Here is an 18804-nt window from a genome sequence, read left to right on the forward strand (position 1 = left end):
TCCTTTAGTATTTACTGTAATGTTTTTGCAGAGAAGACTATAGTATACAATAGTTTTCACTGTAGTGTTTTTGTTGACATGACTGTAGTATACAATAGTATTCACTGTAGTGTTTTTGTGGACACGACTGTAATATACTATAGTATTCACTGCAGTGTTTTTGCAGACATGACTGTAGTATACAATAGTATTCACTGTAGTGTTTTTGTGGACACGACTGTGGTATACTAAAGTATTCACTGTAGTGTTTTGTGGAATTTACTGTAGATTTCACTATAGTAATTTGCAGACATGACTGTAGTATACTGCAGTATTTACTGTAGTATTTCTGTGTACATGACTATAGTATATTGTAGTATTTACTGTAGTGTTTTTGCAGACATGACTGTAGTATATTGTAGTGACACCTACCGACTAGGGTTAGCTAAAATGGCACAACTACCAGACTACACCAGTTACTGTTTAATGAGGGGAACACATCAACCAGAACATAAGACGCTACACCAGTTACTGTTTAATGAGGGGAACACATCAACCAGAACATAAGACGCTACACCAGTTACTGTTTAATGAGGGGAACACATCAACCAGAACATAAGACACACAGGTTGGTGACAGGCCAGCTATTGAGTTGGGTCAACAGTTCTGAGCAACAGACCAGACAACACCTTAGCAAAAATGTAAAAAGTGTATTACAACTGTAACTTATAAATGTTAGACAGGTTCTAGGCCCAATAAAAGGAAACAGTATAGCGGCAGATATAAAGAACAAGCTAAGTTTATTAAAGATTATAGGATTAGGTTTGCTTGTTTGACACTGATAAACACATATGAAGAGTACACTGATAAACACATATGAAGAGTACACCAACATGACTTAGCTCTATTACTTCCACTAGATAGCTTCCAACAGTGCTTTCACAAAGATTCAACTGAATAAATAAGCCTGCTTGGCTTCGGCCTGCCATGCCACATGCTATTGCACCCCCTTTCTGGCCATTCATTTTTAACTGCTGTTATGTTTATGCACAGCTTTAGCCATTTACATGCTCATTGCATTTGTCATTGTGTATGTTCATTGTTGTTATTATTTGCACCTTTCTGTGCCTCCTTTTAGATAAACCATACTCTATACAAAGCCAAGTCTCATGTCAACAACTGTCAATCATTCCCTACCACGTATCTCCATTACTCTTAAACTGAACTGCATCTCTGCCTCTGCCAGGTCTTTAACTGGAGTCCCACAGTAGATAACCCTCACCTAAACCTCAATCAGTTACAATCTCGTAACTGAACAATATTGTGTAACAGGCTAGGAACGAAAGTTTTGACCAGTGTTTCCCTGGGCACCCTTATTGGGGAGGACATGCAGGAAATGTATAAAAGCCCCCCGTGGTCATATTCAAGTGGGAGTGTTGTACCTGGAAGGACCTTTGGGTGTGTATAGGCTGTACGGTGTTGTTGCTGTTGGTTTATTTCTGTGAGCAACCATTTTGTGACCATGCTGTCTTGAGGAAATATTTGGGGTGTGGTTAATTGTTCTGAATGGTATGTGAGTTTGACCATTGAGTTTAGTCATGTGACAATATTCAAGATGTTCATTATGTAAAGCCATCGCAATAATGTCCTTTTGTTTTCAGTTGGTTTGTTTGGAGAGTCTTTGCTGGTTTGAGGTCCTGGCAGTTTATTGGCAGCGCCATCCAATAAGGTGACTATCTTTTAAGTTAAGTCATTTACATTACTTGGTCAGCGGAATCTCTGAAAGCACGGTTGTATTTCAGAAAGCTATTTAGTGGAAGTAACAGATCTAAGAAGTAATTCTGGTGTACTCTTGTTAATGTGTTATGTGTCAGACAAGCAAACCTAATCCTCTAAGCTTGTTCTTTATCTGCCTCTGTACTGGTTCCCTTTAATGGGCCTAGAACCTGTTTAATGTTACAATTGTAGTAAACATTTCAATTTTTTTTGCTAAGGTGTTCTCAGGTCCGTTGTATCAACAGTTCTGAGCAATGCAGCTCTAGGTGGCCTGTCACAAACTTGTCTTGTGTTCTGGTTGAGGTGTTCCCCTCATTAAACAGTAACTGGCATAGTCTGGTAGTTGGGCCTTTTTTTTTGCACCTGGTATAAGAGCAACAGGTTTTTCCAGGCAGTCTCCCATCCCAGTACTAACCAGGTGTTCCCAGGCAGTCTCCCATCCCAGTACTAACCAGGCGTTCCCAGGCAGTCTCCCATCCCAGTACTAACCAGGCGTTCCCAGGCAGTCTCCCATCCCAGTACTAACCAGGCATTCCCAGGCAGTCTCCCATCCCAGTACTAACCAGGCATGTTCAGGGTGGTATGGCCACAAGTGTATTCCCCCCCCCCCCCCCCCCCCCGAATTAGGTCCCTTGTCTCATCTCTGCAACGCCTCAATGGGCTCAGGAGAGGCGAATGTCGGGTCATGCGTCCTCCGAAACATAAGCCGTCTGGTCGCCTACTTATCACAGTGCTCGCTTAACCCGGATGTCAGCCGCACCAATGTGCCCGGATGACAACCGGAGTCCGCTTGCAGGCGCCTGGCCCTTTTACAAGGAGTCACTAGAGCACGATGAGCCAAGGAAAGCCCCACCATCCAAACCCTCCCCTATCCTGGACAGCGCTGGGCCAATTGTGCGCCGTCCTATGGGGCTCCCGATCATGGCCGGTTGTGACACAGCTGTAGTGACGCCTCAGCACTGCGGTTCAGTTCTTTTCACTGCTGCGTCACCCAGTTGTGCCAATTTAGATAACCCTAGTCGGCAGGTGGTACTGCAATATACTACAGTCGTCTGTGTAAATACGACAGTATACTACAGTCATGCCAGAAAAACACTAGTGAATACTATAGTATACAGTGGTGTAAAGTACGTTTACTTCACTACATCCCTAAAGAAAATAATGTACTTTTTACTCCATACTGTTTCCCTGACACCCAAACGTACTCATTACATTTTGAATGCTTAGCAGGGCAGGAAAATGGTCCAATTCACGCACTTATCATGAGAACTTTTGATATTGTATTAGGATCCACATTAGCTGTTGCAAAAGCAGCAGCTACTCTTCCTGGGATCCACACAACATGAAACATGACATAATACAGAACATTAATAGACAAGAACAGCTCAAGGACAGAACTACATAAAACATTTTTAAAGGCACACGTAGCCTACATAACAATACATACACACAAACTATCTAGGTCAAATAGGGGAGAGGCGTTGTGCCGTGAGGTGTTGCTGAATCTGTTTTTTGAATCCAGGTTTGCTGTTCATTTGAGCAATATGAGGTGGAACGGAGTTCCATGCAATAATGGCTCTATATAATACTGTACGCTTTCTTGAATTTGTTCTGGATTTGGGCAGTGTGAAAATACTCCTGGTAGAATGTCTGGTGGGGTGTGTGTGTGTCAGAGCTGTGTGTAAGTTGACTATGCAAACAATTTGGTATTTTCAACACATTAATGTTTCTTATAAAAAGAAGAAATCAGTCAGTCTCTCCTCAACTCTTAGCCAAGAGAGACTGGCATGCATCGTGTTTATATTAGCCCTCTGATTACAATGAAGAGCAAAACGTGCCGCTCTGTTCTGGGCCAGCTGCAGCTTAACTAGGTCTTTCTTTGCAGCACAGGACTGGACAATAATCAAGATTAGACAAAACTAGAGCTTGCAGAACTTGCATTTTGGAGTGTGGTGTCAAAAAAGCAGAGCATCTCTTTATTATGGACAGACCTCTCCCCATCTTTTCAACCATTGAATCTGTATGGTTTGACCATGACAGTTTACAATCTAACATCCCTGGTCATCCCTACTACCTGATCTGGTGGAATCACTAAACACAAATGCTTCGTTTGTAAATTATATCTGAGTGTTAGTGTGCCCCTAGCTATCCAAATAAAAAAACAAGAAAATCGTGCCATCTGGTTTGCTTAATAAAAGGATTTTGAAATTATTTATACTTTTGATACTTAAGTATATTTCAAACCAAATACTTTTAGACTTTTACTCCAGTAGTATTTTCCTGGGTGACTTTTATTTTAGTCATTTTCTATTCTTTACTTTTACTCAAGTGTGACAATTGGGTACTTTTTCCGCCACTGATAGTATACTACAGTCATGTCCGCCAACACACTATGGTGAATATTACAGTAAAGTACCAAAAGACTAGTGAATGCTAAAGTATACTAGCCATGTCCTCAAACAACACTACAGTGAATACTATAGTTTACTACATTGTCTGAAAAAACTACAGTAAATACTATAGTATACTATTCATGTCCGCAAAAACACTGCTGTGAATACGATAGTATACTACAGTCATGTCCACAAAAACACTACAGTTAATACTATAGCACAGTATCTTGATCATAGTATACTATAGTATTTTTTTCATGTGGGTTAGCTGTAAACTTGAAACATGTTTGTTTCAACTAGGACCACAATTGACATAATTATTTTACTTTTGTGTTATTCTCGACATTGCTAAATGTATTATATCCACATTTGTGGTTGTATTGGGTTTTGAAATAAAATAAATCAAGGGATACTACAGTCTGGAGTATAGTATACTACAAAATTCTATAGTAAGCACTACACGATCGAGGGGGCACCTCAGAGAAAATCCCCAACATGCGCTCCCCAAAGGCAGCACGTTCAAATCAAAGCAGCATTGACAAAGCTAGCAGCTAGCAGTAAAGCTAGCTAGCAGTCCAATCAATCTAAACATGCTAAAGTAAGCACTACGGGATCGAGAGATACTACAGTGTGTAGTATAGAATTCTCCAGTTTGCTACTACATTCTATAGCAAGAATTACACGGCCGAGGGGGATACTACTGTGTGTAGTGTAGTATTCTCCAGTATACTACAACATTCTAAAGTAAGCACTATATGATCAAGGGATAGTACAGTGTAGTATAGTTCTCTCCAGTATACTACAAAATTCTATAGTAAGGACTACACAATTGAGGGACAGTACAGTGTGGAGTATAGGATTCTACAGCTCAGTACTACAGAATTCTATAGCAATACTACAGTTTACTACATAATTCTATAGTAAGTACTATATGATTATATAGTAAACTGTAGTATCTTTTTATGTGGGTCTCTGTGTGTTGTCTATGCCACAGCGGTCCACACGGAATGTGGTGTCACTAGTGCTCCAGTTAGCTAATCATCCCTGCAGTCTTCACTCACAGTGGTGTCATTACCGAGCATTCCGCATGGCTGGCCCACTAATAAACAAACTGTGAAAGACATTAAGGGAGAAATCCACATTTCTGAAATCTCTGTGGAAAATGGCTCTTGGTCATTTTAAAATAAGCTATGGACCAGTGAAGGCTTTCATATTGTCTATTATTGGACCCTTTGTGGCCATGATCATTTTCATCCTCTGTTTAGTAAACAAAACAATTTTGACTTTAATATCTTGAGTACCATGAAATGATGTTGTCTACACAACCAATGTTATGAGGTATGTGGACAATGTCAGCTCTCATTGCAGGCAGCAGGCCTTGTGATTTTCAGCAAATCGTTGCTCGTATTTTTTATTATCCAACAGATTACATTTTCCCAAAATGGATTGAGTCTATTTACACAGAACCAGGTTCTACTTTTGATTAAATCTTTCTAAAGTGAGTTTCACATGCTGGACAAGCTTCACAGGTCATTGTTCTGCAGTAGAATAGAAGTGCGAAGGCTGAAGGAGTCATTGCTACTAAGTTCAAATTCCAAATAATTAGAACTTTACAACTTTTCTACCCACAACTTTACAGCTAACTAAAAGCCTTGCGCAAATAATGTCAAAGCTACATAAATCCATAGACAACACTGTCCTGGTTACACACACTGGTGTCTCCCTTCTCAAGACGAATCCCAAGTGTCTCAGTAAAGGTGTTATTCCAGCAGGTCAGAGGTGGTCATGTTCGTCGTCAGATCACTATTCAAAGTCCTCTGACTGGGACCAGAACGCTCGGTTTCATCACAGCTGATGGATGTGGACCTCTCTCCCCTATCTCCCAGCTAAGGTGGCTGTTTATTGTTGAAGCCCAGCTCCATTTTTCAGCCAGGCACTTTGGTTTATGTTTGTTACCGGAGGAGTCTCAACAGAGCGCAGGTCGTGAAGACGGTGCCATGAGACAGCTGGACCAAAGCCTGGCCTCTGTCTCTCTGGCCTCTGACTCTCCGTCTCACTAAGCCTGATATGAGAATTGGTGGTGGGGATTGTGGTTGGCATCAATATGATCTACCCAGAGAGCTGCATAACTGTGCCTTCCCTGCCTCTGTCTCTTCGCCTCAATCAGAGTGATGTTGGTAGGAATTACTACCCACAGAACATTATGCCAGGTTTCAATGTCAGGCTAGCTGGTTTTGTTTATGACAATGGTTACACACCACTACAAACACTACAGTATACAGGCTCACTTTAAGACCTGGCGCCTCCCCCTGCCACTGGTTGGCTTGGTTTATACCCTATGATGCACTCCCATCTCCCATCTATTCTGATTCCCTATGTTGTGCCACTGGGGACTAGCTTAAAGGAAAGACTTCCATATCAGCCATGAATTATCCATATCCCCCCTGCTCTGCTCACTCTCCTCTGCCCACTTCATTAAGTGGGGTCAGGCCGCTCTCGACCCCTGCCTACAACCAGGTTCTTGGTGTGTGCGCGTGCATGCACGCGTGCGTGGGAGTGTGTGTGTCGGTGAATGTAAGCAGTAGTGAGGGCTGTGTTGCTGTAGCCGACACACCTGCAATGTCGGCCTAATCAGTGATTTGGATACACAGTGACAGGTCATCTGGTTTGTAGGTCAGAGGTTATAGAATTCAGGAACTGATGGGCCTGTGAAGTAAACGAGTAGAAGCTGAAACCTGACCACTAAGTTAATGTGTATGTCTTTATCTACCGGCTAAAGCTATCATGTTTCCTAGCCCATATGCTCCAACCTAGGCTATGGATGAGCCAAACAAAGGCCCTGCTGCCAAGTGGTGTGACTGTGAACATAGACCTAATAGCTCAACTTGTATAAGTTACATATAAACTTTGTGTGTGAGTGCGTGTGTGTGTTCTCCATGCCATATGAGCGGAGAGGGGGGAGGGTCCTCATTCAGCTAAATAGCAGGCTGAGTGATTGGCTGACTCAGGGTGTGTGTAGCAGAGTGGAGAGAGAAGGCAGGCAGACCCCGGGGGAAAACAATGAGTGTACGCAATCTCTAATTAAAAAGAGCGATGAGGGCTGACACACCTTGGCCGACTAGTGTTATCAGTCATTAGTGAGAGTGCAGCAGATTATGAGAGGCCCTGACCCTTTGCTACAGTGGATTGCCTCTCTCCCAATATACCTCTCTCTTTATCCTTCTCACCATTTAATATTACACCCCAGACCTGGGTGGATGCATGGCTGAATGAGAGGAGCTCAGAAATAATCCCCAATACTAAAATCACCAACACTAGAATTCCAAAAAGGAAAACACAGCACTACTATCCTGTTTCAGTAAATGTGTTACTACTTTCCGGTTGAGTTCTACTAGCTGGACCTACGCTACCTCCCTCATAGGTTGCCTTAGTGTCAAATGGATACCTCTGCCGATCTGGTGCAAACCATCTGGTGGTATATTCACCAAACAATGGTCTCATGTGAAACAGCTGAGGGGGGGTACCTTCATTGGGTGCAGTGGTCCAGAACACTGTGTTCAGTTAGTAACCCCCTATCACCAATGGCCATTGACAGCACCAGGCAACTCTAGCCCCTCCAGCCCCCTCCAGGACCATGTTACCCTCCATTAACAGAGGAGGGGGAGAGGAGAGTGGGTATGGGCAGGATGGACTATTGAGTCTGTCATGAATTCTGTATGATTTATGATCATTAATTTACTGCACTTCCAAGTGCATGATGTTTAGCGCCCCGGGTGTAGGTCAGAGGGTGAATGGATCGCTGGAGAGACCTGACGGAGGCTACGATTTCTCCCCCCTTTAGCTGTCACTACCTCGCCCAGCCCCGAGGCCCTCAGACCCCTCCTCCCTGGTGCAGGCAGAAGCGGGAGGCGGGAGCAGGAGGGGCCATGCCAGTGTGCTGCAACCCCGTCGCCCCTCATGCCCTGTCTGGCTGTGGCAGTTACCCCACATGCAGAGCAGCTCTCTGGAATACCCTTCCCTGCCTGTCAGCTTGTATTTGCCTGTCAGCCTGGATCTGCTGTCTGCTGGTGGAGATGGAGGTGAAGGAATTAAATGCAATTTCTAAGCGTTGACAAAGTGTTTTCTTGTTCGTTGCGCTTTTGTTTTACAAAGGCCTGGTACCATTTCATTCTCAGTCTTTTGAATGGAAAGGAAGCATAGTCCTACTCCTTCACTGTATGATAATGAACTACACACGTTATAGGTATTGGATTGTTGTGGAAAGCAGGGCTAAGAATACGAGCATGAAGATAATTAGAGCCTTTGTAGATCAACTGGAACACTGAGCAGTCCTAGAGAGCTGTATAAACACAAACAAACCTCGATGCGTTCACAAGCAAATGACTTCTCTTTACAATGTTGTCTTAGGTTCAGCATTCAATGTCTAATTTAGCCAAACAAGAACCAAGGTTCTTTCTATTTGGGTGTAGATTATAAATCAGTAGTCTTGTGAATTTCAATGGAATTATAAATAGAAATGCCATTTTTGTCTCCTTTCAATTCATTTCTGTCTCAGTCTATATGTCTAAATGTTCCTTACATCACACTCAGGTTTGGTACAGCCATAGTATCATGCCAATGAAGACAGACAGGCATACACTCCCCTCCGTATTTATTTTGATGGTGACGCTACAGTACATATTTACATTTCTCTCTATACTCTAGTATTTTGGGATTGAGATCAAATGTTTTAAATGAAGCGACAGTACAGAATGTCACCTTTTATTTGAGGGTATTTTCAGATGTCTGTTTTACCGTTTAGAAATAATTAAAACACTACGTATCTAGTCCCCCTATTTGAAGAAGTCATAAGTATTTGGACAAATTCTCTTATAGTGTATTAAAGTCGCCACATCTGAAATGTGTCTCAGTCGTGAAATGGTAACAGTGGGAAGGACCTAGGTAAGCTGCAGTCTGCGTGTGTAATGTCTACACATATCAATGGCTATGGCATAGTTACTGAGGGACAAACACATTGCAAACACTGCTGCTAAAAGACATCACGTTTTGTAGTACACATCACCCTTATATTTCTTTTTTACAGTAGCTGTTTTCACATGTTGAACTTAAATTTCACATGTGAAGCCATATTTTCACATGTTAACACCACCTTTTCGCATGTGAGGATAATAAAACAAATTCACCTCATGTGAATTGCAGTTTCACATGTCAGAACTTTCACATGAGAGAACTGGTTATGCCTTTTCACACGTGAAAAACATTCACGTGTGAAAATCACTTTTGTCGTTTCACATGAGAAAAAAAACTCTGTGAAATTGAGATTTCACATGTGGAATTGCATTTTCACATGTGAGAATCATATTTGCCATTTCACATGTAAGAAAACTCAACATTTACTCAAATGTTTGTAAACAAAGTATTTATAAAGAATATAGCCTAAAAACATGCTTAAAACTATCATTTTGATATCCTGAATGGTCAGTCATTGCATCCATAGCGTAGTCTATGGATTTGTGAGTGGTTGCATTTCTCCAGCCCCATCCCTCAGCTTTTTACCAAAACTGCGATGGGGAGGACACTTTATTAATGTTTCAATGAAGGATTGCCACTTTAAACACCCCCTAATTGGACTGACTGGGCTCTACTGTAGGAGGCTGTTGACTTTAACTGGACTCTACTGTAGGAGGCTGTTGGCTTTAACTGGACTCTACTGTTGGAGGCTGTTGACCTTAACTGGACTGACGGGTCTCTACTGTTGGAGGCTGACTTTAACTGGACTGGCTGGTCTCTACTGTTGGAGGCTGTTGACTTTAACTGGACTCTACTGTAGGAGGCTGTTGGCTTTAACTGGACTGGCTGGGCTCTACTGTAGGAGGCTGTTGGCTTTAACTGGACTGGCTGTGCTCTACTGTAGGAGGCTGTTGGCTTTAACTGGACTCTGCTGTTGACTTTAACTGGAGTGACTGGCCTCTACTGTTGGAGGCTGTTGACTTTAACTGGACTGACTGACTGGTCTCTAATGTTGGAGGCTGTTGACTTTAACTGGTCTCTAATGTTGGAGGCTGTTGACTTTAACTGGTCTCTACTGTTGGAGACTGTTGACTTTAACTGGACTCTACTGTTGGAGGCTGTTGACTTTAACTGGACTGACTGGTGTCTACTGTTGGTGGCTGTTTACTTTAATAGAGTATATGGTGCAATCCTCTCTTGAGTGAGTTACTTTTGTGCCATTAACATCAAGCAAAACATCTGAAGTCGAGAACCAAATTCTTAGTACTGCAAACAAAAATAATGATATTGAAAGCCAAACATTGATTTTGCAAGGATATTTTTAAATGTAAGAGCAAATTAATTGTAAACGGATGCAAATAAAATTGTTTAAACATTTTTTTTATTATGATCACTCAATTAAATAAAAAGTCTCACTCTTTCCTGCAATTTTCCCATTATTTGGTTATGCTACCCTGGCCTTTGCTTTCGCTGTTTTTTTTTAACCAGTTACAAGTTTTGCCACATTCATTCCAGCAACATAGCACCCTGCATCTCACTGCTGGTTTGCCTTTGAAGCTAAGCAGGGTAGGTCCCTAGATGGGGTACTAGATGTAGTTAGAAATTAGAATGTGAAGAATGTACATGTGAAACTTCACGCATGTCCAAAAACCACGTGTCTGACCATGAGAACATTTCACATATAAAAATGTATTCACAGCAGTGGAGGCTGCTGAGGGGAGGGTGGCTCATAATAATGGCCAAAATGGAGAAATGGAATGGTATGAAACCATTTACCATTTCACATGTAAGAAAACTCCACATTATCTCAAATGTTTGGAAATAAAGTAATTATAAACAAACTGAAACACATGGTTTTCATGTTTTCTACTAATCCATTCACTCCATTTTACTCCCTTCCAGACATTATCATGAGCTGTCCTTCCCTCACCCGCCTCCACTGGTTCACACCATTTTACAGACACTCTTTTCCAGAGCAACTTACAGTAGTGAATGCATACATTTCATGCATTTTTTTTTTTGTACTGGCCCCCCGTGGGAAAGGAACCCACAACCCTGGCGTTGCACACACCATGCTGGCGTTGCAAACACCATGCTCTACCAACTGAGCCACAGGGAAGACTGTATCTATGACTGGACAAAGCCATTGATCATGTGAAACCTTTCATTCCAATGTGAAGACTCAATAGCGCATTGAAGCCAAATTAAGTCAGTTTAAGCTCCTCCAGGAAGTGACGTTGCAGGCTAGCGCAGTGCTGCCCCCTCATTGAGTAACTCAAGTTGAAGGCCGACCGGCTTACTGCAGGCTACCATTAGCAACTCAAGTATCCTTGATACTTCTTCTGTGTGTGATTTTAAATGAATTGGTTCAAGGACATACAAATGGTGTATTAGAAGCAATTATTGGTACTATGATTATCTTCAAAAAGTATTTTTATTCACACAAAGATTGACATGAAGATTGTCATTTTCCCATTCACTATAATGGGGATGCTGTTTTCTGCAAACAATGCCTGCAGTACCGCAGTTGGCCTTCCGTGGCTACAATTAGAGGGAACAGTTGTTCTCTGGTTCACACGTGTCCGAATACCACATTTCTTTTTACGTGATGTTTTCGGGGGGGGGGCAGGGTCAATTCAGAACTCAAATTTCCATACAATTTGTTCCACTGACTGAAACAACACTGAGCTTTATACTAAAATGAGCAATAAAAGCATACTGGTTGCAATCATTTAAAATAAACCTTTTAAAACAGAAATGCCACACATTCAATTATTTCTCTATCTTTGCAAGGCCAAATAGGGTGGGATGTTCTGCTCGATGATGGCTTATCTACATTGCTAATCTCTTCTATTTGTCTACTTTAAAAGAGGTATTTATTTCCGTTGACATGCAAATAAGGACCTGGGCTCTCCCTTGATCAAATACACACATCTTGCCTATCACCATAAAGGGGGGCTCCTCGCCCCCAGCCCCAGTATTCACACAGGCCACTTGGCCAGCGTGGAGGCTGATGGGGCCCGGAGGCCTGCTGAGCGTGAAATCACCCCCTAACACCATTAGAGACATCCCACCAATCAGACACCATAGGCCTGAGACAGACAACAGCCATTTCAACACATGCCATTTTCATCCAATTCAGCTGAGACGATGTGGAGTGCTGCATTGTAGACAAGAACAGAGGGGGGACTGGTCATTTCCTGCTTCTTCAGTTCAGATCAGAGAGAGAGGGAGAACAGAGAGACACATTGAGAGCATCTAATAACAGATGGATTGCAGGGAGAGATATTACTGGAGAGAGAATTCAAGTAAATGGACTCCATTTGGACAAATTTCCTCATCCTTCTTAAATTACCGCTGAGGATTCTGCTGCAGTAACCATAGAGCCTCTTGGTCATCTGACAGGAATCCTGGTTTTGGTCCGGGGCCGGGCGGTCACTCACAAGCCAGCGTTGGAGGCCTAAACTGCAGCTGCACCACTGACTGCCCCAGAGGACACATCAGTCCTGTCACAGTAAATGCTGCATTAACAGAGCCAATAAAAGCCACTGTCTTTTAGATAAAACCCATCACTCAAGCCAGATCAGTGGACGGTCACTCCCTGTGTTTGTGTTTAGGCCTCTCCAGAGACCAACAGTCATTCTCCTCCTCCTAGCTGGAAGAAATACCCTTTGGGCACCAACAATAGAGAAAGGACTCAAGAAAAGAGATGAAAGGGAGAGAAAGGAGAGGCAAAGAGAGGGAGAAACAAGAGACAGACGGGTGGGGATTAGAAGAGAGGAGGAGTGCAATACAGAGTAAAAACTGAACAGAGAAGAGTATTTGGAGTAAAGTAGACATGGACATTCCAGTAGTGGGCACACAGCCATTGCTTGCAGTAGTAAGGGTGCAGACCAGGGGGACGGAGACTTATGAAGAGTTGCTAAGAGCTTCTACCACCTTTGCTGAGAGGCACACTGCCATGGAGGAAGGGGTAGCTTACATCCACTAATAACCTTCTCATCAGCCAACCAGGATTGGGGGAGTGTGGCTAGTTGGAGGTGGGGGGCAAAGGGAGGAAGTCCTCCAAGGTGAGAAGACCTATCTGTTATAAAAATCCCCCCCGTGTGTTGTGCCTTTATGGAGCGGTGTCTGGCCAATACGCAAACACCTAATTAAATTGACACCTCAGCCTTAATCATCACACTGTCAGCCCAACAAATGCTTAGTTTGGGGCCAGGACACACCCAGACACACTCAAGACACAGTTCAAATAAACATGCATTATTTAAACAGTAGACAGCAAACAAGTGATGTTCCTTCCCAGTGCCAAAAAAGGTATTTTACGGCAACACTAGCCCATTCCACAGCTACCTTCCCTTCTAGTCGAGGCATTGTGAAACAAAAGGTTTGCGTGGGTAATTCCCTATTCACACCGGGTGAGTAGTGTTGTGTTGTGCTGCTCAGTGTCCACTTAACTCTGAGTCACATGGTTGTATCAATGGATGTCTGGGCCTGCTGACAGCTCTGGGCCTGAGGAGGGGGTTGGAGGCCTTTGTGATCAAAATCAGGCCCTACAGGTAGTGCTGGCTCCTCTATCAACACAACCATTGTTCACTGTACGCCAACCGCCGGTGTGCAATGCCACAACCTGCCCGCAAACGGCTGACGTCACCAGGTTGAGGGCCTGAGGCCGAGGGGCTGTCGGGAAGGGATACGTACGGCCTCCAACGTCCCAGGGGAATTTTCTGATGTTTCTTTCCATATATCTCTCCAAGCCTAGATCCAAGCTACGCCCTTGCAGCTATACACTGAGACAGGTAGACTGACAGGAACTTCCGCTGACACCACCCGAGCCACATAAAGTGCATTCTTAGACCCAGAGTCAGAGAGAAGAGAGTGAACAACACCCCCATCTATGTTGTGGAGACCAAGTCTAAACTGAACCTGCCAAGAGGAAGATGAAACCAGTATATGAGTGCAGGAGAACTCTCCCTCTCTTGCACGTATCAAATAATAGGAAATGGTGGTCAGAAAAAAGGAATGGAATAACAAAAAGGGGGTTGAATCAGACTCTTGCATCACTACAGATGTCATGTTTTGTTGATTCATCTGTAGAATGCAACACAATGGCTTGGTTAGTGCATTACACACTACCCAGATCATTATAACACATTCTCCTTCCTGAGAGATCACTTATAGCTCAAATACTGATTGAATATTGCTTGTTTGACATTGAGCCATCAAACAACCCTAAGCCTATATCTGTGCAAGTCAATATAGCAGGAGAATGACAAAGAGAGCAGTCGTGGCCTTTATCTTGTGGCAAACGAACGAGGGCCTATTGGCTTGGTAGAAGAGAAGCCCTGTCATTATGTAATTGTAATTCCCTCTGAGATATTGTTTGATAGGCTTTTCCCACTCCCTTGTCCCCCTATCAATCTTTTTACAATTACCTGTCTTGTTTCCCTTAAATCAATAATAGTTGCCTTGGTAACAAGTTGCATCCACCATTGTGTTTGGTCCATTGTTTGATGTAATTATTAGGGGGGGGGGGGGGGGGTTGTGGGTTCGTTTCCCACGGGGGGCCAGTACAAAAAAAAAATGCATGAAATGTAATGAAATGTAATGAAATGTATGCGTTCACTACTGTAAGTCGCTCTGGATAAGAGCGTCTGCTAAATGACTCAAATGTAAAATGGTGTGGAGTCATTTTCTGACTATGTTTTGGGAGGAATGGAGTACATTAACACACATTTGTTGCATTAATTTTTCGTTGTCGTACAACAGTGAAAGTATCCCGTTGAATAAAACAAGATGAAAGGAATTGGGAGACACACACACACACACATGGCTGGCGTCCTCTGTTGTGGGCTGTCATCCTGTCATATTCACCCTATATGCACTTGACTGGACTGTAGCACGCATGCTGGGAGTCCTGTCATTACTTACTCTCGTACCTGCTGTTTGCTCTGTCTAAGAGCACACCGACAAACAAACAAACACTGTGTTTACCCAAAACAACATCCTGCATCACTGTCACCTCAATTATCATTGCAGTGGAATGAGCTGTCACCGATTTCCCCAAATGCCACAAAATGTCTGATCTTCCTCATGAACTATCACGATCCAGCCAGGTAAGCCTGTGATAAAACATTATCTTCCCTATATAATGGTGGCCAATGGCCCGTATGCACTATCTGTGGTGTTTGCCCTTGTGAAACATGTGAGGAGCAACACCAGTGCGTCAGTCAACGAGCTGGTGAGAGTGGCAGCAGGCTGGGCAGACTGCTGGGGGCCACCCATGATGGGAAAAGCTTTCTGATTCCCTTTTCACACCCTTCACACAGCTCTCAGCTGGACTCCAGAACTGGCAGTCTTTAAGATAGAAAGAGGCTTTATAGATCCCTGTGAGCTCTGAAGGACAATGAGGCCAGGCAATCTCATCTCCACTGACTGACAAAACAGCTCCTTGGCTGGGAGCCTCAAAGAGACACGACCTCCTCAAAGAGAAAAGAGGAGAGAGAGAAGAGAGCGAGGAGGGATGACAACAGCAGCCTCCAGGAGTGTCCCTCACTCTCTCTGCAGGGGAACAAGGTGAGGGGCCGGGGCCTCAACACACAATTGCAGCTTCTGCCCTTTGTGTGTGTACATGTGTGCGTGTGTGCGCACGTTTAAAAAAGACTGTATTTAAATGTCCTTCTCTTTCACATTGTCAGCTATAGAAACGCTTTCAGAAACTTTATTAGATTTCATCACAACCAGTCAGGGGTGGCATGCAGGGAGGAGAGGAGTTGCTATTGCCTGGCGACAGACATTGAGTTGCTGGCTAAAAGAGTCTTAATGACAATATCTTCTTCTTCAAAAAATGATTGTCCCTCTCTTTTCACAGAGAGGCCTGACTGATCTCTCGCAACCCTGTGATAAGTTTTATATTTTTACATAATTTAAGGTCTGGAAGAAGAGGGAACTGAAAAGGACCCAAGGACATCTACACTGTGCTTTTCATCACTGACACTGATGAATAATACTATTACGACTTTCACAGTGTTATGTAAAAACATTTTTGGAAAGGCTGGCTGAACAAGAAAATGGGTGAAAATAGTATTAGAGTGACTTCAAATATCTATGAACCAAAATAGGTGCATTATTTTTCAGGTAGACAGAATGACAAAATAGGGGGTTGATCGATAATAACCGAACTGTAAATTCATGATTCCCTGTTCTCTATTCTCCTAACCATACTGGGATAGTCCTGACTAGCATGAAGATTGTAAAGAAAAAAGTATATAATTATGCCAAGCCAACAGAGAAAAGAACCAGAGAGGTGAATCTCCCAAACGCACACAGCCTCAGTTTGTGTGTAAAGTTTGTGAATCCCCCTAGTATTAATTATTCATAACAATGTTAATTGGAGCAAATACCATTCAGTCACTCAGTCTGGGTGTAATCGAGCATCGACAACGTTTGTCAGTGTCTCTAAATGAGGACTGCATGATTGATCAAAGACACTGGCTGATTTAAGCTTTGTTACTGAAGAAAATGTGCTTACTTATTCAGGACGTTCTTATTATATACCATGTTTATTTTGACCAGGGATTGTTTCTATGTCATTTCAGGAAGCCTTTCTGTAGTTAGAAACAGGCATTATTGGCATTCCTTACATTATTTTGTTGAAATTGAATTTTATCTCTGATAAATTAAGCTAATTGATTACACCCAAATTGGCCATTTTAATTTATAGGGTTCAGATAATATTCAATAAATATAGTACACAACATCCAATTTGGACCCAAAAACACCAGCATCACAGGCAATACATTACATAGTATGAAGAAGCAATATTCCAAGTCAGAGCTACTTGTCAAACATAGAGAACCAATACTGTATAATGGTTGTTGGGGTTGGATTGGCATTGGGTTTGGGGTCCGGGTGGTTTTTACTATTTTGGAGGGGATTCCTCATGTCTTACTCATTGGTAGGAATACGTTTGGTCCAAATTGGATGTTGGGTACAATATGTATTTAATATTATCTGAATTCTATAAATATAAATGGCCACTTTGGGTACTATCAGTTAGCTTAATTTCTCAGAGATCAAATTATATTTCAACAAAATAATGTTTCAGGAATGCTAATCGTATCTGTTACTAAATACATAAACGATTTCAGTGTGTCGAAATCCTCTTTCTTGTGCTTTTTGAAGTGGAACGACCCCAGGTTTTTCAATTTTCTAAGAAAATTGTGCACAAGTGCTAAAAATGATCCAATAGTCTGCAAAATAGTTATTAGACTACATATGTTATTTTTACATTACTCACAACACGTACTGTATGGCTTATAATGTGTTAATTTTATACAAAATGGGTATTTTACATATATTGGTGTATGTTGATGTTATTGAATTAATTCGCTTAACATTGTGTTATACTCTCCTCTGTCCTGACATGTCTGTGAGTGTTTGTGAATAAGGACTCATAATTCCCAAGATCTGATAATGAATGAGTATTCTGAGGATATGTATTTGCTGGATTGGAAACATTGAGGTAAATGGTGTGAATTGAATTAGCCAGTCAGTGTCTTTGTAATTAATCTCAGTCAGTAAAATAGGCCTATACAGCCTAGGTATGGATTTAATGGAGGGAAGAGTTTTTACTACTTGGATGTGTTCATTTTATTTCCATGTCATGTTTATTTCAGAATTTTTTGAATTATTTATTTAAGACAAATTTGAAAAAGATGTGTCATCTTTTTCACTTTATAGGTCAAGGTTAAAGTTCAGGTGAGTAAAGATGTGTGTCTGTCTTAAGAGTTGCAGAGTAGATAAACACACACACACACACACACACACACACACACACACACACACACACACACACACACACACACACACACACACACACACACACACACACACACACACACACACACACACACACACACACACACACACACACACACACATTTGAGCATTAAAAATCATATTTTCCCTAACCCCTAAACCTACCCCTAGCTTTTAACCTAACCTTCACCCCAAAAACCCTAACCTTAACCCCAAAACCCTAAACCTAACCCTTAAGCTTAACATAGCATTTGAACAAATTCAAGACCTGAAACAAGTCCTGCCATTCAAAAAAGTTACTGTTTTCCTACCTTTTCAGGACATTTGGGTGAATTGTTAGAACATTAGGGTCCACATAATGTAGGACAACAAGAACACACACACACACACACACACACACACACACACACACACACACACACACACACACACACACACACACACACACACACACACACACACACACACACACTTAAAGAGGGGGGTAGCGGTGGTGCGTTGTCAGTGCGGTATTGCCATGTTATTGGGGAGTGTTTGTTATTGGTGGTGACGTTAAACCCCTCAACACCCAGACCCCTTCTCCGGTTTCCACTAGATAGCACAGCCACAAAGTCAAAATTGGCTATCGTAAAACATCTGAAAAACAAACATTACTTTTTTTGGTCTTAATTAAAGGTTAGGGTTCGGCATATGGTTAGCAGTGTGGTTAATGTTAGGGTTAGGTTTAAAATCACATTTAAGAAGATAAATTGTATAAATGGGCGGGGTTTATAACTTTGTGGCTGTGGTAACTTGTAACCACCTCCTCTCGGTTGTGCGATTCTGA

General features: G+C 42.3%; 1 long non-coding RNA gene across 1 annotated transcript; it reads left to right on the forward strand.

The window, feature by feature from the left end:
* The first annotated feature begins 1379 nt into the window (after positions 1-1379).
* LOC106599605 (uncharacterized) lies at positions 1380-8817 on the forward strand. The gene is made up of 3 exons (XR_001327510.3): positions 1380-1437; positions 1641-1708; positions 7990-8817. It is a non-coding gene; the product is annotated as an uncharacterized LOC106599605 (long non-coding RNA).
* The last annotated feature ends 9987 nt before the right edge of the window (positions 8818-18804 follow it).

The sequence above is a fragment of the Salmo salar genome, chromosome 03 (genome assembly GCF_965601325.2).
Source record: "Salmo salar chromosome 03, fSalSal1, whole genome shotgun sequence".
Taxonomy (NCBI): domain Eukaryota; kingdom Metazoa; phylum Chordata; class Actinopteri; order Salmoniformes; family Salmonidae; genus Salmo; species Salmo salar.